The 23467-nt window shown below is 43.2% G+C and overlaps 1 long non-coding RNA gene across 1 annotated transcript in view; it reads left to right on the forward strand.

The window, feature by feature from the left end:
* LOC147672118 (uncharacterized) overlaps positions 1-15793 on the forward strand; it is a 146396-nt gene extending 130603 nt beyond the window's left edge. Inside the window, exons 2-3 of the long non-coding RNA XR_015303567.1 lie at positions 15082-15102; positions 15648-15793. This is a non-coding gene — a long non-coding RNA (uncharacterized LOC147672118). The remainder of the gene's footprint in view (positions 1-15081; positions 15103-15647) is intronic.
* Positions 15794-23467: the final 7674 nt, after the last annotated feature.

Raw genomic sequence — 23467 nt, forward strand, 5'->3', positions numbered from 1 at the left:
GGCAGTAGCAGAAAAAGATACAGGGACAGAAGTAGGAACAGGTAAAGGCTGTAAAACATAAACGATCCATCTTCCACATGCTAATAGAGTACATAAGCATATTAAAATACATAGGGTTATTACGCATGGACTAACCATAAGTTTCTTAAATCGGTGTTTCAATATTACAGTCTGATCAATAACTTCCATTTCGACATCCATTACTCTAAATGCGTTGCTCATGGTAATCTTCCTAGATCACTTAGCTGTGGTTGTTAGCCGTCCTATGACGCTGCAAGTCCTGTGGAACCTAGGTCACTACTCAGGTCACAGCATACCGTGACCCTGCAACTTGATGGATGGTGGAAGAAAAATACATACACAAAATATCTTTGTTTTTTTTAAAAAGGAAAAAGGTATGACCAGAAAACTCATAATAAATTCAATTGTTCTCGACCCTTCTTGGTCGTAAATTATATCGAGTCTTGTTGGGAATTGTCTGGTCCTTAAACAAGGTTTCTGGATTCACAGTGTTCAAACGTAGATGTGTTGGGACGGCCTCCTTTAGCACATCGTCATCCTCTTTCTCACAGGTCGTATGGTCCAGGCGTGCACTACTGAATGGTAAAAACCTAGGTACTGTCTCACTTTTGGTGTCCGCTATGCCCTCTCGAACCCATTGGTCAAAAGGCAAAGGCAGGGGTATCTTCTTGCAGTGCACGCCGTGGATCCAATTCTTCATCCCAGAAACCTTCAAAGCCGTCCTCGTAGTTAACAGTACTTGACGCAGCGGACCCCAACGAGGTTCCAGATTCCGCTTTCGCTGAAAGTTTTTAATGCAGACCCAGTCGCCAGGTTGGATGGAATGACCTGGGTCTGCGGAGGCCTTGGGTAAAGCGTTTTGAACCTGTTGGTGAAGAACACGCAATTTAGTGGTGAGGTCATGCAAGTAGTCAATCAACAGTGGGTATGGAATATCAGAGTATTTTTTAGGGCGAGGCACTCCCCAAACATTTGCTGGTCTCCCAAAGACGACCTCGTACGGACTTGTAGACAGAAGTGCTAATGGTAAGGCATCAGGCCAGGCGAGACCTGTGCTCGCCTGAATCTTTGCCAATTTGAGCTTGAGAGTCCCATTATAACACTCTACCAATCCCGCTGACTGAGGGTGGTTTGCCGCATGAAATTTTTGCTTGATACCGAGACCTGCACATACTTTCTGCATGATCTTGCCCACAAATTCACTTCCATTGTCAGACCAGACAATGGGCCGCAAACCAAACCTCATGAAAAACTCCTTCAAAAGAGCTTCAGCAGTAGATAGAGCAGTATTGTGCTTTAGGGGGTAGGCCTCTATCCATCTGGAAAAGGCACAAGCCACCACCAGAACATATTTGAGGTTATTGCAATGATCTATGTGAATGAAATCAATTTGCAATACCTCAAAAGGATACATAGGGGGAGCAAAATGACCTGCTGGAGTCGGACTTCCCTTTCCTGGATTATGCACTAGACAGACAATGCAATGCTTTACTACGTTTTCTGCACATTTCGGAATTCCTTCATTCTGCCATACTGGGGCCTAAACTTTACAAATGCCCTTCGCATTAATATGGGCTGGACCATGCGCCATAGTAACTACAGGTAGTACAGCCATCGTTGATGCTTTGACAACTCCGTCCAACACCCAGTCGCATCCAACATTCCCGTGCTTTCTTCCCACTTACTCAACTCTTTCTCAGTGGCCTCTTCTTGAATCATTCTCACACTTTCTATTGTGTCCTCACACATTCCTCCTTCTCTGATCCATCTCGGAGGACCCGCAACATACATTCGACCCGTAACATCTCTTGTTGTCTCTTTTGCTACCTCGTCTGCAAAAGAATTCCCACAACCCACATTGTCAACAATCTTTTTGTGAGTGCTACATTTGATTATTGCTATTTGTTTAGGCACAGCAAGTGAATCAAGAAGGTTAGTCACCAACTGACCATGCTGTATTTTGGTCCCATGTGAAGTAAAGAATCCTCTTTCCTTCCACAAGCGACCAAAACTATGAGCTACACCAAAAGCATATTGGCTATCGGTGTAGATGTTTACCCTCCTTCCTTCTGCCAAAACACATGCCCGCGTTAAAGCAATTAACTCAGCTGCTTGGGCTGAATTCTGTGAAATACGTGCTGTCTCCACTACAGAATGCAAAGTAGTAACAGCATAAGCTGCAGTTGTCTCTCCATTCGAAAGCTTAAAACAAGATCCATCCACCCATAGGATCCCATCCGGATCCACGAGTGGTGTATCTTTTAGGTCTATTCTGCCTTTCTTCTCCTCCTCTGTTCGAAGAAAACAATCATGCTGTTCCTGAATGTCGTTCTCATCTGGTATGGGCAACAATGTCGCTGGGTTCAGAGTATTGCACCGCTTGATATGTATATGACTAGCCAAAAGTGTTAGCTCATATCCAGACAAGCGAGCCCTCGTCAAATGTTGTGTCTTAGTTATGTTTAAAAGAGTATCTACTGTATGTGGTACCATGACAATAAGGGTGTTGTCCACTACCAATCCAGCAGACTGTCGAATAGAAATTGCTGCCGCTGCTGTAGCCCTGAGACATCTAGGTAATGCCTTGGCTACTGGATCCAACGTAGCCGAAAAATAGGCACATGGCCATTGTTTGTCTCCAAATTGTTGTGTTAAAACTGACAATGCACAACCTTCTCTTTCATGAACATAGAGTGTAAAAGGCTTATTGTAATCCGGAGTACCTAACACAGGTGCAGAACATAAAGCATCACGTAAATCAGAAAAACTCTTTTGGCATTCATTGGTCCAAGGGAGGGGTTGTGGCGTATCTTTCAACGTAAGCGCCAGCAAGGGCTTAGCTAACAAAGAAAAATTCGGAATCCATTGCCTACAACATGAGGTAATACCCAGAAAGGCACTACCTCCCTTTGTGTGGTTGGTTCAGACATTTGTGCAATTGCTCGAATTCGCTCCGGGGTCAATCGCCTTCCCTCCTACGACAAGAGATGGCCTAAGTAGGTAACCTCTTGGCGACAATATTGCAATTTAGAAGGAGACACTTTATGATGTAAGTCAGACAAATGACACAACAAATAAAACGTCACATCCTTACAAATATCCTCCGAATCGGCAGCAATCAGCAAGTCATCAACATATTGTATCAAAGTAGCACCTGAAGGCAAAGCAAACGCATCTAGCTGAGATTTCAATGCTTGACAGTAGATAGAGGGACTCTCACAATAGCCTTGAGGAGCACGCTTGAACCGGAAGCTTCGGCCTCCAAGAGAGAAGCCAAAAATATCTCTGCTTTCCTCAGCAATGGGAATTCTAAAGTAAGCATTCTTCAGATTGATAACAGAAAACCATGCCGCTGAAGCGGGTATCATGGTAAGTAAAGCAGTAATATCTAGAACAGGAAACTGGGGGACAACAAACATGTTGACCTCCCAAAGATCAATCACAAAACGATACACAGGTGGTTGAGAAGGATCGCTACGTTTAAGAACAGGGAGAATAAGACTATTGCAAACATTACCTCTTGTTTCCTCAACCACACCCTTCTAAACTAGATCATAAATAATAGCCATCAAGGCTCGCTCACCATTATTAGAGATCCTATATTGTGGAATACGTGGCAATTTGACATTAGACTTGATAGTAACCACATAAGGAGGAATTTGTAGTAAACCAACATCGTTCGGACCTGTAGCGCAGAGTGTGGAAGGAAGAGACTGTAACTCATGTGGAAAACTATCCTTCGATAGATATATGGGAGAAACCAATTTCTCACCCAAAGTAAGAGGCACACCAGAGGGGGAACAGTACAACGTTGCATGAAGATGCTTCAACAAATCAAGACCCAACAAATTCTCTCCACAACCAGTCGTCAAAAATAAGTGGAGCTTCCAGATCGTAAGGACCAATTGAAAGAGGCAAAGGACAAGAAACTGGGTTAGCAACTAGGGCGCCAGCGAATCCTACAGAAACGTTTGTTAAGCCAGACAAAGGTGCCCCAGGGACTTTTGAATGAATCATAGAACTTCTCATTGCACCAGTAACCAAAAATGGCTCTGCAACACCAAAGCAACTACCTCAACATAAGGCCCTTTTTGTTCCACTGGAACTGATACGACTCCCTTTCTTTGTCCATGGCTGTCCTAACTAGAATGAGAATTCTGAACCTCTCCATCCACACAATAATCATCATTATAATACTGCGCAGACTGAGTATTCTGTTGATCAAAATAATTTGAAGAGTTCTGAGGGGAAAAGGAACGCTGCCCCTGAGGCAACGTACCTCGCCCTCTACCTCTAGGTGCTGACTGAAAACCACCACGGCCCGCGACCCTTGAAATCCACCATTACGCTGCAATAAAACCAGACAGCTATTCTTAAAATGGCCTTCCTCTTTACAATAGGTGCACTGATTAGGACCCAGAAAAGGTCGCGGAACAAAAAGCTCAGGTTTCTGCAGCAACCTTTGAGACTGAATAGGTTTCTGGAACTGACGCTGACCGGAACGGGAAGGAAAAGCCTGCTAAAGAAGAACTTTCATTTTTAAATCCTTAGTCTTCTTCTCAGCTTTATCTTTTTCCTCCTTGGCCCTATTCTCATAATATTTAGCAGTAGCCAATATTTGAGCAGATGAAGAAACAGCCCAAGAGCTTTCCGAATCTTTTAATTTATGAGATAATTCAGGAAGTAAATTAAAAACAAATTTATCCACAAATAATCTCTGTCCCCCTTCAGTACTCAAGTCCTGACCACTATGGTCGATAAACGTCTCCTCGAACCGAGTAAAGAAATCAGAAACACTCTCATCCTTTTTCTGCTTACACGCAGCCAGCTTATCCCAGTTGACGCGTAAAGCAGGCATCATTGTCTTCATTAAAGTTATTATTCTACCAGGCAACTGTGTAATCAAATCATCTGGCTTATCACCACCCACTTGTGCTTCATCCGCGGCCACTATATCATTCCAGCTACCACCTAAAGCTTGGTTGTGATCCTCTCTACGAATCCGAGCCCACAATGCTGTGGAACCACATTCCCCATCAACATATCAATATCGGCCAAATTCATAAGACATGCATCAACAGTCTGGGCCAACTCTTTATAATAGCCAGCAGGATTTTTACGAGGGTCCAGCAAAGACTGCTTAAGTGCTAAAACTTCAGCTCTTTTCCAAGGAACATGTGCCCATTCACGCTGAAAATGAGCAGGGGTAGGTGGAATATTACCTGCTTGGGGAACTGCTTCCCTCCATACTGGTGGAACTTCTCTCATAGGATAATTCTTCATTTTGTGTCTAACTGCAGGATCAGGTTCGGGAATAGTCCGAGAAGAATACAAAGTCCTAAAAGCAACAAGTGTCTGTATGGCATCCTGGACACCAGGACCCACTATAAGTCCCTTATCGAAGTTATTCCGTATCTCCAGCAAACCCTGAGGAGTTAGGTCCAACTCCATATCCTCCCAACCTTTAATGAGCGCATCACACATAACATAAAAAACGTATCTTTGCGTAGGTGCATTTCATTGAAGAAAGGTACTCAAAATATCGGGTTCACTATATAATGGACCATTCATCATCCATTTATGAGCAAGGGAGTCAAACACAGCCCGTTCCTCAGAATCTGGGAGTTGACTACGAGATTGTCTTCGAGAGAAAGCAGGAGTCCTATTAAATGAACCAAAGATAGGGGAGAAAAAAACAGAAACAGTATTAACTAGTCTATTACGGATCAGGGAAGAAGTGGGGAGTAGAACTGGAGATGAAGTGTTAAACGAAGGCAAAGAAGGGCTTTCTGTTCCAACAGATACAAAAGGCAAAGGAGACTGAGGTACAGAAGATTGTGACAAAGGAGGTGCTGGTGGTATTACTGGAAGAGCCGGAGGTGCAGGAGCCAGAGCTCCCGGCTGAACAACAGGTTGTTGCGCAGGTGGAAATATTACAGGTGCATCAGCGTCTGGCGAATAAGGCGGAGGCAATTTCAATAAATGAGACATTAAAGGATCTTCTTCAAAATCTTTACGTTGCGGGGGTAACACAGGATAGCACCTATCTATTGCCATCCGATGCTGCCTATCGGAGACTTCAATCACTCGATCTGTCTCATCGTCTTTAAATTGCTGGACAGCCTGTAGATTTGTCATATCTTTCATTTTCCTATCTCGTTTTGCTTGCTTAATTTCTTTCTGTTTGGCTTCCTTACGCCAAAGGTGGAAAGAGTCAAACATTGCCGGCCGGGCTTTTCTTTTAAACAGAATCAATTCCAAATTATCTAATATATCTGGCTCAAAACTACCATTTTGTGGCCACCGTAAGACACCATCTTTCTTTGTGTATCGAATCCATGCATTGTTAAAAGCAATAGGACCAACACCATGCTTAGAATAGAGCTCATAAGTGGGAGTTCCAACTGGAGGAATCAGACATGATTCCTCAAGCCGGGAATCCCTAGAACAACAAAAACAACAACGTTTCTTAAGTCCGCTCAGACCAGGCATTTCAAGCACTCTGATCCGTTCATTAACTTCAAGGAGTGAAAGCAAAGAACACATTAAAAAAGTACTCACCCCTCGGCTTCGACTATTGCAACAGGCGAATAACAAAAAGACCAAAAACAAAACAAAGAAGTGAGCGCTACCCACAAATACTTAACTAGATGGTCTTCTCACGCCAATGGAGGTCCGTCAAATGTCTTGCGATACCAATCATCACCAGAGGGTCCAAGGCAGGGCGGTAGTTAGGGCAGCAGTCATAAGCAGCCATTGAGAAGGAGCAGCCGCGCTGCAAAAGACCTTCGGTCCACTTCGACACCCAGGAGTCGTTTGGTGTGGCTCGCGAATCCTCCGGAATTTTCTTGCGGGGCTTTTCACGACCCTTAGGCTGAACCTCTACCACTGAAACCGCCCCACTTTGGGCGCCAGTTGGAGAACCGGCCTTATGGGCTGGGCGGCGCAGGGCACGCCTTAATCCCAGGGCTCACCTGCCTTGTTACTAACAGAGACACAAGGCACTCTGTTGAGCGTGGAAGCCAGGTTTATTAGCTTCAGCTAAGGACAGTTGTCCCAGAAGTTACACACAGGGTGGATTCTAAGGAGACTGCCACTTCAATCCGTGGCGTACAATCTCTTATACAAAACACATTTACGATATCCCACTCCCCACACACACAAAATGAACCAATAAGAAAAGTTAGAAAACAAGCTATCAGGTATCCTAGTAAACGCCTCTTTCTCGGACCCGGAGTATTACCCCTCCCAACAAATTAATCAGTGATGATGTTCACAATCCCCTCTCGCAGGTGGCAGGACATGCTGGTGTGTTTCTATGGATAGTTGTGTGATAGGAGCATACAAGGAGAGAATAGTGAAGACCAGTTGATAAGATAGTATGAGAGAAGAATAGGAGAGGGCAAATAGTCGGCTGAGACAGGGATCAATCGAGCCAGACATAGATTAACAAACTCGGCCAGACCCTGACATCGGGTTTCATGAACAAGGACAATGAAGTTACTTTTTAACTGAAAGGATGCGTAGCAGCTGGAAAAGCAAAAGCATCGCTTTCGCCGTGCTGCCTGAGTGAGGGCAACACAAAATGGCAACAGGACACAAAATGGCGGCTATATACGGGATGAAATCTAAAATCGCAGAACCTTAGGGGGACAATATAAAACCTGGCAAGACAATCCGGGAACAGGAATTGTCATGTCCTGGGGAATATAAAAATCAGCATGGCAGAACTAATGTGAAACTGGGGCAACAATAAGCAAGGAGGGATAATTTGAAACTGAGAGATCAATAAGGACAATTTCATACGGGCACTGTAGAAATATTATGTTGTGTTAAAACTATACCATCATTTTATGGGCTATACAGATGCTAGTATGGAGGTGTGTACTTCGGTGCATAATGGTGTGAATGGCATGACAATGCCCTGGAGCAATTAAGATTCTGACATATACATAGGATTTGAATCTTACAAGGATATAAGGAATCTGACATAGCACTATATAATAACTGTCAAGATAAATTTATGAAGGCAATGTAAAACTAGATTGGCAATATGGATTCGGTTGGGCAGTGTGGAATCTGGCTTAGCAGTTTCCTGGGTGCAATGTTAACTGGTTTGGCAATATGGAAACATGTATGAAACTGGTCCGGGGTAATGTGAAAAATGTGATCCTCCATTGTACATTTTCCAAGTTAAAGTTGTTGTCCATATTTAATTATCCTTTATCTAGTGACAGGCCAACAATAAAGTAAAATAATCTTGAATGAAATGCTGAAAAAGTGCATTATGCATAGTTGAATAATTATACAGGCATACTATGTAAAAGTGTAACTGTTGGACTTAGCCCTCTATGCAGTGTCACCTTCAAACGTTTTGCTATCCTCCTCCTGTTTTTTCGCTGAATTGTTTTTTGTTGGTCTTATGTCCCTGAACAATTTACTGTGCTATTAAGTGCTAAAGTTCAGGTGCTCTCTCATTAATACATGATAATATAATCTTATTCCCATTTGGCATATTTAATTAACTTATAAGTCCTTAGAAATGTGTTACTATATGTACTCGGGGACTGTAAATTAAATGCTAGTAGTGAGCCCACAGCATTGATTGTGCCATCCACCTAAGTAGCCCTTTAAGTGGAAGAGGTGTGGCCCAGCAGCCAGGGCGCCTGACTCCTGACCACAGGGTTCACAGTTCGATTCCCGGTGCCGGTGGCAGGTTAGTCCAGCACCATGTGACTCTGGGCAATAGCTTGCTTAATCTTCCTGATGGCCACCAGCGCATTGACACTCTCGGGTAATTGTGTGCTTTACAAATACTGGATTTCGTTTTTTTCAATTTCTTTAAGCATGTCTCTGGCCTGCCTTTGCAGAGTCTGCGTGTGCAGTTTTAAACTGTCATTTCAAACTGGCAAAATAAAAATTTTGCCTGGCCCAAACCATACTTTCTAATACATATAAGTCACCACTAGAGTAGGCCCTGGACAGCCCAGAAGTCAGGGTGCAATGTATATACATGTCCCTTTAAGTTTTACATGTCATAGTAGTGAAAAATCTTCAAATTCGTTTTTCACTACTGCAAGGCCTACATTGCAATTGCCTTATTACATTTTATAAGTGTAATTTCCAAATGGGAAGAGATGACTAGTTTATGCTAGGTGTCTCTGGAATCCTAATTTAATATCCTAATTCATGGTAACATTGGATTTCAGACTATAGTTTGGAAAATGACACCTTTAGAAAGTTGGTATTTCCTTGCCCTAGACATTTACTGCCTGCGGCCACCCTGGGTCACATGACTGGGTGCAACTGACAGTAAGGCTTTGTGTATTCCTCCTGGACAACCACACACAATGGGAGCTTAGGTGTGACTGGATGGGCCATCACTGGTAAAATGGGAGGCAGCAGCTGGGCACAGTGTCTTTTACACTTAAATAGGCTGTGTCCTGTCTCCACACAAAGGGCCTTAACGACCCAGCATTGCCACTTCAGCCAGTTTGAAGTCAAGGCACGGGAGGTAGGGAATTACATGCACTTCAAAGACACTGTCTATAAGCTTCTCCCACCTTCCAGAACCATGGCACCAGGGTATAAAAACAAAGCACCTGACCACCACTTCAGTACACTTCTGGAGCTGTGGATATTCTGCCAGGAATAAGGACTGTTGTGCTACTGAAGAACTGCCACTCTGCTGGACTGCACTCTACTGGACTCCTGCTTTGCTGTGCTGAACTAGTCCCTGCTGCCCTCTGTGGCTGGGGAAGAAGGACTGGACCTGCATCTTTTGAACGCTGAGTGACTTCAAGGGCTAGTTGGCTGCCTTGTGATATGAAACTTTAGGGACCTAACAGGCGTCCAAACTTGCATCTGCACCTGAACTCCGCCATCTGTGCGTCTACCCTGCCAAGTAGTGCCACCCCTGTCCTGGTCCCATGGAAGTTAGCTTAAGGTGCTTTACCAGCCTCTGTAGATCCAGCGGAACCGATTCCTCCCCTCTGCTGAGCGGCACAACTCCAAGCAGAACCAATGCGTGGACTGGACTACATCGCATCGCTGCCACAACCCGGAACACCATGGGAACCACCTCTGTGCACCACATCATTGATGCAGGCCCTTCCATTCCTCATTGATGGCAGCCTCGTCTATGATGCCGTACTCCACATCGCAGCCTCACAGCTCTTTGGAACCAACACATCGCCCTGACAGATTGCTGCATCCTCGACACCTAACTTCCCATTGCAAGGACCGGTGATGGGCACCTTGGTGAGGACCCAGGCCCTCACATCACAACCTCGCCACATCTCACAACTGACGTATCGCTACGGCTGGGCAATGCATCTCCGGCACAGATCCAAGCAACTCTCTGCAAACCAGGATTTAGGGTACTTTGTTCAGTGTGCCTAACTGGGTCCTTGTAACTGTCCCACACTCCATCACAGTCCGCCTGAACTTGTGACTCTTTCCCGGTTGAGAGCTACTAGATAACCACAGTTGGCGCTTTACACCTCTTGGCACTATATCTCCAGTTCCACCAATTGGATTTTTGTCATTCTGGTCTTGTATTGAAATGTACTCTATTTTTGTAACTCTGGCTGAGTGAGCTAAAGAATGGTGATGGATTAAACCCAGATCAGTTGACTGGGGGTGAGTGTTTGATTCGCTCAAATGCTCCGTCCATCATCCCCTTTTGTTTCGCTTTGTTCGCCCTAAATTGGCAGGGTATGCTCAGATGTGAGTCCCTTGCTCACTTGGCCACTGGATTCAAAATAGCCTGGCTGATGAGGATTATGAATCCGAAACCGGTCCCAGGATGCTTGTTTCCGGTCCAGGGAAGACATGGCTTGGCAGTTCGGGCTGGACTGTTCCCATGAGGCACAGGGTAAGAATGATTTGCATATGCCCATGTCTGAACTAGGGTGGCTGAGTGAGCTAAAGAATGGTGATGGATTAAACCCAGATCAGTTGACTGGGGGTGAGTGTTTGATTTGGTCAAATGCTCCGTCCATCATCCCCTTTTGTTTCGCTTTGTTCACCCTAAGTTGGCAGGGTTTGCTAAGTCGTGAGTCCCTTGCTCACTTGGCCACTGGATTCATGATAGCCTGGCTGATGAGGATTATGAATCCGAAACCGGTCCCAGGATGCTTGTTTCCGGTCCAGGGAAGACATGGCTTTGCAGTTTGGGCTGGACTGTTCCCATGAGGCACAGGGTCAGACTGATTTGCATATGGCCATTTCTAAACTGGGGTGGTTGAGTGAGCTAAAGAATGGTGATGGATTAAACCCAGATCAGTTGACTGGGGGTGAGTGTTTGATTCGCTCAAATGCTCTGTCCATCACCCCCTTTTGTTTCGCTTTGTTTGCCCTAAGTTGGCAGGGTATGCTCAGACGTGAGGATTATGAATCCGAAACCGGTCCCAGGATGCTTGTTTCCGGTCCAGGGAAGACATGGCTTGGCAGTTCGGGCTGGACTGTTCCCTTGAGGCACAGGGTCAGACTGATTTGCATATGGTCATGTCTGAACTGGGGTGGCTGAGTGAGCTAAAGAATGGTGATGGAATAAACCCAGATCAGTTGACTGGGGGTGAGTGTTTGATTTGCTCAAATGCTCCGTCCATCATCCCCTTTTGTTACGCTTTGTTCTCCCTAAGTTGGCAGGGTATGCTCAGACGTGAGTCCCTTGCTCACTTGGCCACTGGATTCAAGATAGCCTGGCTGATGAGGATTATGAATCCGAAACCGGTCCCAGGATGCTTGTTTCCGGTCCAGGGAAGACCTGGCATGGCAGTTCGGGCTGGACTGTTCCCATGAGCCACAGGGTCAGACTGATTTGCATATGGCCATGTCTGAACTGGGGTGGCTGAGTGAGCTAAAGAATGGAGATGGATTAAACCCAGATCAGTTGACTGGGGGTGAGTGTTTGATTTGCTCAAATGCTCCGTCCATCATCCCCTTTTGTTTCGCTTTGTTCGCCCTAAGTTGGAAGGGTATGCTCAGACGTGAGTCCCTTGCTCACTTGGCCACTGAATTCAAGATAGCCTGGCTGATGAGGATTATGAAACCGAAACCGGTCCCAGGATGCTTGTTTCTGGTCCAGGGAAGACATGGCTTGGCAGTTCGGGCTGGACTGTTCCCATGAGGCACAGGGTCAGACTGATTTGCATATTGCCATGTCTGAACTGGGGTGGCTGAGTGAGCTAAAGAATGGTGATGGATTAAAAACAGATCAGTTGACTGGGGGTGAGTGTTTGATTTGCTCAAATGCTCCGTCCATCATCACCTTTTGTTTCACTTTGTTCGCCCTAAGTTGGCAGGGTATGCTCAGACGTGAGTCCCTTGCTCACTTGGCCACTGGATTCAAGATAGCCTGGCTGATGAGGATTATGAATCCGAAACCGGTCCCAGGATGCTTGTTTCCGGTCCAGGGAAGACATGGCTTGGCAGTTCGGGCTGAACTGTTCCCATGAGGCACAGGGTCAGACTGATTTGCATATGGCCATGTCTGAACTGGGGTGGCTGAGTGAGCTAAAGAATGGTGATGGATTAAACCCAGATCAGTTGACTGGGGGTGAGTGTTTGATTTGCTCAAATGCTCCGTCCATCATCCCCTTTTGTTTCACTCTGTTTTGAGCTCCTTTTGTGGTTTGTTGAGGTGGGTTACACCCCCCTCAACTAGTAACCTCATTTCTTACAACCATGAAGCTGTACTACTACCCAAATCATCTTCCATCATTTTGTCATTTTTATTTATATAAAAACATGGTTATTTGATAGAAATATAAACGATAATTTAAAGAAGAATAATCCAGCAGCACTTCAGTTCTAGGCACTGCCCTATAGATGCCTATCAAAAAGTAATTAATATTTACAGTGCAGAACTTATATCTTCTACTGGGCAGGTTTGACACTAGTCTGTTAAAGCTCAAAGACATTTCTTGTTCACTGTGTTCCGTTTTTTTCTTCTTTGACAGCAAAGGATAATCACATTCATACTCTTCTTTTTCTTTTGCTCTCATGTTATTGTCCCTTTTCTTGGCTCAACTAAAACGTATTCCTTTACAATTCATTGCTATAGAGTTACGAATCCCACAAAAATGCTCAGTATTGTGTGTAGATAATTCAATATGAAGCAAATCATTTTATTTGAGGTAGTCCTTGGAATTTTAGATTAGAATCTTCTCCTTTCTTAAGTACTGATTTATCTAATGCACTCCAAGCAAACGTAAATGTTCCTTCCCTTTCTGTAAAACGCATTTACAAGTCCCTGAACGTTATCAAAATCATCCACGATTTCAGATAAATTTACTATGCAACATAGTGGTCATTACTAACGTATATACGACCCACTAAAACAACACAACCGAAACAGAGACATCAAATTACAAACCTCCTTTCCATTTCATAAAGATTTCTTTACAATTAATTAAATACAATCGCTCTATACAAGCACGTCTCTTCCCATGGGTGACTTCTTTGCTCTAGTCACCTGTCTTAAAGAAATGAAATACCCGCCTCACTGTAAATAGTTGAGCTCTGACATCACAATGCTTTCTGCCAGCCAAGGTGAAAGGAAGGTGACAAAGCATATTTGCACCTGTGGTTTAAACAGGAAAAACAGGAATTGCATTTAAATTATTTTGAAGGTTTTGTATTAAATGAAGTGTTAACTAGAAAGGAAATATATATAGCAACATGTTCAATTTTGCAAGTAAAGGAGGTCCTTAAAGGAAAGATTGAATATCTGCATATTTCAACACTACATTTCTGTAATCTGATTTACATGAAACTGATCATGATATCTTTTCACAAAAATTGTTATCTGTGTTTTGGTGTTGGCAAATTCACATTAAAGAGTCTGCTATTATTCTTATCTGCAATGAACATAAAAGAGTAAAACACTGTAGGCCTTCCTGCTGCGCTTCCCTATGGCAAAAGAAAAGGGCAGGAACGTGCCGTATCTATAAGATATGGTGCATTCCTGTCCTTTTCGCCGGCGCACAATGGGCTGCCGTGCGCCAACGCAGGCACCTTTGCACAATGGTGCAAGGGGGCCTCTGTTGCGTGGATGATTGTTTTTGTACAGAAAGGGAAACCTTTTTGTACAAAAATAATCACAAGATGCTTTTCCTCTTTCCATGTTTGCTGCTGAATGCAGCACACATAGAAAAAAGGAAGAACAAGGAGAAATAAAGCTATTTCTCTCAGTTGCGTAAACCTTTGGCACTGCCTCAGATTTACGATTTCTCATAATCTGGGGCAGTGTCAAAAGGTCATGGATGTTGCTGGGAACGCCCCCAGCAACACCCATTGCACGCCCCTTTAATGCAGAACACTGCGGTAAAGGGACTGATATTTATCAGGCAGCATTAAGCAAAAAAAAAAAGTGGCTTAGTGCCGCCTGATAAATATCACGCAGGCTTCTGCTGATGTTCTGATGGCGCAAGGAGCCTCATAAATGAGGCCCTAAAGATTTATGTGATTCCAGTCTTGTTCTGGAGGTGAAATGGGGTTATTAAAGGACAACTCTGCTAGACCATTTGTTTTTGACCTTCAATCAATCTCTACTTATTTCCAAGATGTCCTGCTTCTGCATACTCATATGCAGAGTGTGAGTTATATTTGTTGCTTTCAGAGTGCTGTATAAGGAGATGGAAATCTAAATAAGCCCATTGATGTTAAGGTGCAACTGATGATAGATTACTTTAGCACGTGCAGTTCAGTATTGTGCTAAGACGCTGGCCTTACACCTGTCTGATGTTGCCTGATAGGAATACACAATGCTCTCTTTATTGCTTAAAGTTTATAGAGTATATTTTACCCTGAAAAGGGAGTGTACTATACACGACGGTTTTTCGGTGCACCAACTCCACTCCATGTGTCAATGACAGTTCGATGGCCTGAAAATGACAATTGTTTCAACAGGGCTGTGATGTCCCACACAGTGCTTCAGTTTCCTTCTCATTTACTGTAGTCCTGTTTGGGTGGGCGTATATGGAACTATATACCGGATGTTATTGTACAAATACTGCTCATTAATGTATTTTTTCCTACTCTCTTCACTTATAGGAAGCCAGGAAGGCATTTACGGTAGGTGCCATTTTCACCATTACGTTCTAAATTCACGTACTACTGCTTGTATTTGAGCGGGATATTGTAAAGCCACGCTTTCAACAATGTGGGAAAACTTCTCTGACATCTTCAAGATGATATTTGCCAAACGAAATCCTTGTACAATCATATGTACTTAAATAAAAGGTGCTGCCAATTTAACGTATGTGAGAACATCATACATGATATGGACATTTTATGGCTAGTATTAAATCTATAAGGTAAATTAATATTAATTTACAATGGGTAAAAATTGATAACCACTTAATTGTTAGAGATATTTCACAAGGTTATCTATGAAGCCTAATGTTATATGTTTACTTGCTTTGTTTTGATGAATTCTGCTCTCCTAAGATAGAACCGCAGACAAACGTGTGCATGGTGGCTGGCATTCTCGTGTGATCCCTGTGTGACAGACAATTTGAACTTCCATGGTATTGTGTGTGTATTTATAAAGACCTTTGCTACCACTATTGTGGCCTGAAAACGCTGATGAGTGAGAATATCAACCTCTCTTTTTACAGCGCCCGATTTCACTACAAGTGAGACGTTTGTGTACAACTATGAAGGTCTAATTATAAGTGGACTTCCAGAAAAGGGTTGCAACAGAGCTGGAGTAAAATTAAAATGTAAAGTGGAAATTAGAAGTGCTGGACCCAAACTCTGTCTGCTGCAGGTAAGGAATTGTACACAAAAAATAAATTAAAACACCAGTATAAACATCTTACCTTTTTTCCCTCTGAGCTGATCCATCTAAAGAACTACAGGGCATATTAGCAAGGGCCATATCGCCACTTTAGCTGCACTTTTTGCCGCTAAAGCAGTGATATTTTTATTGCCCTATTAGCAAGTTGTCGTTAACAGCAGTTAGCGACAGCTTTTAAGCGATAGCGACCGGTTTGGGGCCCACCTTGCATGTCAGCGATATTTATCGCTAATGACATGCAAAGTGGGCGTACCCAAACTGTTAGCGACTGAAAGCAGCCGCTAGCACAGCTATCGCCTATTAGCAAGGCAGGCTGTGAGATTAGAAAAGTCACGCTAAACGCGATCATCGCCAGATTCTAACGCCTGCTCAGACCATTACTTAACCTGAGAGGTGGATATGCAGGTAAGTCCCCATTAGCGTTAATGCCTGAATATTGCTAGATTTCCAGCGATATTCACGCATTAAGTCGCTATCGCCGGATATATTATCGCATTAGAGATAAACGTTGCTAATAGCATGTTATCTCTGTGATAATATCCGGCGATAGGTGGCGATAAATAAAACGCGCTAATCGCATTTTGCTGTAAATACCGCTTGTCCTTGCTTATATGCCCCTAATTTTTTCCTGGACCTATGTACATCATCATGAATCCTTCTACACCATCATGGATCTTTCTGTACCAACAGACTTCTTCTGAATCAGATAGAAACATAGGGGCATATGTACAAGGAGTTAACGCCGCATTAGCAGCAGTTTTCCGACAGTTATGGGCGGTCTCCGGAGAAAATGTCCATACAAAAGATCGCCACTTCTGTTAGCGATAATGACATGAAAGGGAGGCATTCCTGTGCAAAAACAGCCGCTAACCGTACCTCGCAATATGTACAAGGGAATTCTTGAAGGTTGGAGGACAAAAAAAACTGCCTCTAACTGCAGTTAGAGGCAGTTTTAAAGACCAGAAAATAGCAGATCTAAAAAAATGGAGATAATCCTTTGGGCCTAATTTCATCAGGTTTTGATGCTGGACCACTGCAAGCAATGTTGCTACCCTGCCCTGCGACAAAACTACAGAGCAGGAATGCGCACCATCAATAAGATAGTGCACATTCCTGGTCCTCACTCATGAAAAGTGTTGCAGCGCTGCGACAAGACATCGTTGCAGCACTTTTCACTACCCCTTCTTGCGACACCACGGATGCGCTGTATTCAATGGATAGCGCTCCATGACTCAAGTATTGACAGATACGTCTGGAATCCTGACGTATCTGTCAGCGCTAAAGTCACGCATTGCTGCAGTTGTGTCACAACGATGATGCAACTCCCGCAATGCATGGGGCCAGCCTATCCCTGTGGCACTGTGTCTCCCTCACACCTGCCATCATGCAGACGTGAGGTACTGACGCAGTGCTGTACTTGAGGGGTGCCCAGGTTTCGGCGCAGTTTGAGGCCCATCGGTGGTGGTGGTGGCACACTGCGGTATCATATTCTGTAAGCGTTGGAGGAGTGGTGGTGCTGAGGGAGTTGACGAGACGTACTTCGGTAGCCTTGATCCAGCTGCGAGTGGGGCGGTGGTGTACGGTGGGCAGGATGAAGACGTGATGTATACAATGATGGTCGGTCCAGGAGAGTCCGGTGGTGTGGCCTGTGTAACTGGAGTAAAGCCTAGACGATCACTCATTTAAAAAAAAAAAGTAGAGGAATCCCCCAGACAGATTTGTGGATTGCTGTATTCCTGTAAGCTGAGTGGGGCACACTGGAGTAAGAGAGATCCAGGCTCTCCAGTATACTTCAAAGGGTGCTCTTTGATTCAGAGATAAGTCACTAGAAAAAGGCATGGACACATCTCAGGAATGTGATGTGGTGGATAGAAGAATCATAAAGAGTAGAGTTTGGGCCCGGTGAAACCTTTTGCTACACACATCACTGTGTCTGACAACCAGGTCTGAATCTCTAGTCACACCCATGGCCTGTATTGGGGGCTATCTGATTTGGAATCACTACGGGTGTGACAGACTGCTTTCTGGAGGAAGGGCAGGGCAGGAGAAAGGAATCAGACCCCAAATTTACTCTTCAAAGACTCAGACTCGGAATCACATTTGTTGTCTGGGGTTGGACCTTAGCAAGGGGAGCTTGAGACCCCAAAATTGTCAATGGTTTAGCAGGCAGTTGGGCTGTGCGAGGAGGAAAAACTCTGCAAGACTTCTGCCTGTGACTAAGACTGCTGGCTTGCTACTCCCCCAGCTTGGTGAGGGGAGATCACCCAGGGACTCCAAGACCGGAATATGGATGATCGGAGGTAAGCAAACAATTAAATAAATAAAACGAATTTCGTAGTGCACACTGCATTTTGAAAGGTGCAGAAAGCGCTAACAGAAGCGAGAACTGGGAGTGTTTGAATGCAAGGAAATCAAAGGATGTGGCCCCTTACGTACCAATAGACAGGAAATTATGTCACAGAAAATAAGCAGAAGTTATATGAAGTTGGGTCACAAGATAACAGTAGATAAGTTTGGATATCTCTAACTTGCTGATTCACTTTGGTGTGGTAAAAAGCAGTATCCATCACTGTTTAAACCCAAAGGTACATATCAGGCACCTACTTCACATAAAATGTTGGACACTTTTGAAATCATGATTCACAAAAACATTAAGAAATTGAACCTAGACACCAACAGAGGTACCAATTTGAGTCAACTGGACCACAGAATTATCAACTCAATAGCAAATGATCAGTACATCACCTTACAACCACCTGACAAAGGCGGGGCTATTGTGGTGATGGACACTGCTTTTTACCACACCAAAGTGAATCAGCAAGTTAGAGATATCCAAACTTATCTACCGTTATCTTGTGATCCAAAACCACAACAACAAGGGATTCTAGAGGATATTCTCCAGAAGGCCTCAGAACATGAGTGGATTGATGCCCAGACTAAAACTTCCCTCACAACAAATAATCCCTGACAACCAAAATTGTATATGATACCAAAAATTCACAAGAGTTTGGAAAATCCCCTATTCCAACCCATTGTGTCGGGATGTGGGTCGCTGTTCGATCCGATAGGAAGATTTTTGGATCATTACCTTCAGAAATGTGCACAAAATTTGCAATCTCATCTCAAGGACACTACACATTTTTTACAAAAATTGCAACAACTTCATGCACAGTTTCAAGAGTATTGGATGTTCTGCACCATTGACATGACAGCTTTATATACGTCAATACCACACCAAGCAGGATTGGAAGCAATTGAGTGGGCGTTATTAAAAATTGAAGATATTGGCACTGAGAAGGTCTTCATATTACAATTACTCCACTTTTGTTTACATCATAGTTAAATTTCCTGGCAAGAAGAGCTTTATGCACAAATGACTAACATCTATGGGTTTTGCAGGGGACCCTGCGTCTGCTAATACCTTCATGGCTCAGTTTGAACACCAGTACATCATGAAACAAGCTCAATGGTGGACTAAAATTAAACTATACTGCGGGTATATTGATGACATTTTCATCATATGGTCAAACACGAGGATGGCTTTGGAGGAAATGATCAGCACACTTAACAGGTTCAACCCGAGGATCCAGTTTACGCATACAATTGATACCAGAAGCATCCATTCGTTAGACGTGTTAATTACCAAAACACAACATGGCACCAGTTTCAATACACAAATTTACAGCAAGCTGACTGACCGGAATAAAGCTCTAGCATTCTCAAGCTTTCACCATAGGAATTTAATAAGAAATTTACTATATTCAAAATTCATAATGAATAAAAGGATTTGTTCAGAACCGAATACCTGCTCACAGAAGATAGCAGAGAATATTCCAAATCAGTGATACAGAATAGTATTGACAGAGTACAAGCCAAAGACCGAAAGGAGTAATTTATCCAGAAGAACCGAGAGGATAACACCAGACAAGGTACTTGTGTTAAAATATACAATCAGTCGACAGGCTATAAAAAGAATCATCAACACACAATGGGAACTGTTAGAGAATGAACCTGAGTTCAACTGTATCTTCCAACAAAAACCATTACACACCTATACTAGAAGCAGCAATTTCCGAACCATCTTGGCTAGACCACAAAGCAACGTTCAACAGGGAAAAAGATTCAGCTGAGACACACAAATGATTGCAACACCAGTAATGTCATCTCCTGTATTAAATGTCCTTCTGGGAAAGCATATGTTGGCAAAGCTCATTGTTAAATTCAAATAAGAATAATAGAACATCCAAGTAAAATTAGAAATAGAAGCACCATTTCAAGCATAGCAACACAGTGGGATGAAGCCAAACATACAATATCACAACTACGTTTCCAAATCATTGAAAAGGTATCATTACAATTTGAGATGGATAAAAAATGACTGCAAAGAGAAGTGTACTGGATCAAAGAGTTTGATAGCATGTTACCAAGAGGTCCTAATGACCGATTGGACATGAGTTATTTTCTCTGGTGCTCAAGTACAGGATTAGTCATTAATGCTACATAGAGTTGCATTGGAACAATGGGATTCCTTACCCTAGACTACCAACATAAGTCATTCAGTGTTGACTTGATGTTTATTCCTACAGTATTGTAAGTTGTCACATTGTATTGTAATAACATACCATCCATAATGTTGAGGCAGCCTCAATGATTACATTATTATCACCCCACTGACACTTTGGGAAGGGATTTGCCACAAGCATACAACATACAAGCCTAGAGATACATTATTGAGTACAACCTGGGATAGTTTCCCTGATCGGTTACTGGTAATAGTGGCTAAACATTGAGCTTAACTTGGGGTGTATGGCTCATACATTGTTATGGCCATGCATTCAATAAGTGGTTTGAATTTTTTAAATGCAATAGCAGATCATTGGACAGTTGGGCTTCAACCGGTTTAGAACGACGGGAACTTGTTAAAATTTGGAAAACTTTATTGAGTATCTATTTAAACAGTGATTAATAACATGGTAAAAGTTGTTTGTCATTAGTTGTTCGAGTTGAATAGGGTGTGGTGAGTCTTTAAGCAAATGAAGGTTATTGACTTTTATGCATATCATTTAGAAGTACCATTTAAGTTCACTGCAGCAATGTGATAGAATCTCGATTACTATCACCGTTCTAAGATGGCGCCGTTGGTTTGTAAACCGCTTCTAGTCCCTTTTCTATATTGTTATGCGTGACTATATTGCATCCGGTAGCAGTTAGCATTCGTGATACAGATGAAAATATGGTGGCGTAGGACACAAATGCAATAGGTAAGCAAGTTTTAGGGAGTTTACGTTTCATGCATACTGCGAAAAACAGATTGAGTCAGTGTATGAAGTTAGATAGTCTTGTTCATAGACACCACGGAGTTCGGATGTTCCAGTTTTTTATGTGATTACAGTACAGCAAGATTGATATTCAACATTTGATCCAGTGCATTCCGTGAAGTTTATAGTGCAATCTGAGGTAAGTACCATATACGAATATAGTGTTTTATGTGTTTACGGAAATCTGCGTGATATAAAGTACGAGTTTCTAATGCTTGGTTCTTTCGTTTTCAGAGATAAATAGTGCATTAAGGACAGGTGCTATAGCAACCATGTCTTGGAGGTATTTTATATTTCCTAGGGCATCACTTATTTTACGCATGCAGGCACAACAGAGTGATAAAACATAATACACCACCAAACACAGGAGGTTATGTTTGTTTCACAAAGTGCATGGGTGCATGAATTGAAAGACATCGTACTTAGCAAGTGCAACGAAGAAGGCATCTGATTAATCGGTAGATTGAGCCGACAAAAGGCAGTAACAGCATGCTTTTACATTTTTGTCCCCAATGCAGACTCAGACATGAGTCCCTTTCTCACTGCTCCATCAGGATTCAAGCAAGCCGGGCCGAAGACGGCTGAAATGTCAGAAACCGGTCCCCGGTAGCTTGTCTCCTTTCTGGTAAAGAATTGGCTTGGTAGTTTAGTCTGCCCTGTTCCCATGATGCACTGGGCCAGGGACAGACTGATTTGCATATAGCCAGGTTCTGAACTGGGATGGGGCAGTGAGATAAATAACGGTGATGGATCAAGCCCTGATCTTTGGACTGGGTAAGAGTGGTCTGCTCAATTCAGACACTCTGTTCATCACCACCCCCTTTTGTAAATCGTTTTCCCAATGCATCGGGCATCATTTGTTTGAAGAAACTGCCATCTGTTTATTATTATTGATTATCAATATGTTTTGATCATTGTGAACAAACAATAATTTTTTGTTTGAGGTTCATGTATGATGAATTATTGATTATTTGTAAAACTCATCATACGTTTGAATCTACAAATGTATATTAACATAATACTGTCAAGTTGAATAAATATGCCAATAATCCAAAAACGCTTTTGAAAAAAATGTTGTGTGAAGTCTTTTCTGTGAACAGTGTGCAACGCCTCTAGTCAGTTGACGAGCAACCAGTCACAGTAAAAAAGCAGTCTCCATCTTGGGTAGGGAAAATGTGATGAAAAATAAGGAATGGTCGTCATCTTCGACTGGTGTAATAAAAACACTTCCTAAAGCCTTCGTGGAGCAAGACTGTTGAATGATGGGAAGAAGAAAATCAAGAGGATGACCCCCCCCATGCAAGAGAATGACTGCCTGAATATTACTATATGTGTTTACTAGATCAGTGATAAGGACTACAGTGCTCTGTATAAGTTTTACAGGAGGTCGCAGTCCCTGAACAGGAACTGCAAAGTGTCCTGAACATTATAAGCCGCTGTATTGCTCTGAGTCATGCCTGGCAGAGTAAATCACTTCAGTTTTCCGGGGTAAAAATTAGTGTGTTGTGGTGCGTACCCATGATGTTTTAATAACAATAGCGGGCCGCCGCAGAAGACCGCAATGCCACCCGAGAAGGCATGTGAGGCACCTTGTGCTAAATAACGGCACACAGCAGTGTGGAGGAGGATGTTGCAGGCTCAGCAATTGCCGGCAGTGTAACAGTAGGTCCCCCCAAGGCCCTGGGTTTAGCACGGAAAACCCTCAAAAATTGATGGACTAGGACTGGGGCATGAGTCAGCATCTCCCAAGATCTGTCACTGGGAGGATAACCTTTCCAATGGATCAGGAATTGTAAATGGTTTCCAAAAACCCAACAGTCACAGATTTCCTGTACCTCATACTTAGGAACATTATTAACCAAAACTGAAGGAGGCCTGGAACAGACCCTCTTATAGGGGTCGGTGATGTAGGGTTTAATTTGTAAACAAGGAATACAGGATGCACTTTCCAGGAACGAAACAATTGTAGTTGAAAAGACTCAGGATTCACTATTTGGATAACTATTAGAGGACCATAAAAGCATGGTCATAGTTTGTGCAGAGACAGTTGTTAGGGCAAATATTTAGAGGAGAGCCAAACTTTATCATTCACCTGGTATGAGGGAGACTGACATCAAAGGAGGTCGGCGGACTGTTTTCTTTTCTTTTTGGTGTCTTGTAAGTTAGTATGTATTTGTCGCCTGACTACTCGGAGATGATGGGTAAAAGAGGAATTTACTGGAACAGAAGTGGAATCTTGTGAAGCAAAAGGATATGTTCTTGGATGATATTCATATAGGCTGAAAAAGGGGGTGGTCCTTGGAGGCAATATGGACCGAAT

This window comes from Lissotriton vulgaris, unplaced genomic scaffold (genome assembly GCF_964263255.1).
Source record: "Lissotriton vulgaris unplaced genomic scaffold, aLisVul1.2 SCAFFOLD_1468, whole genome shotgun sequence".
NCBI lineage: Eukaryota > Metazoa > Chordata > Amphibia > Caudata > Salamandridae > Lissotriton > Lissotriton vulgaris.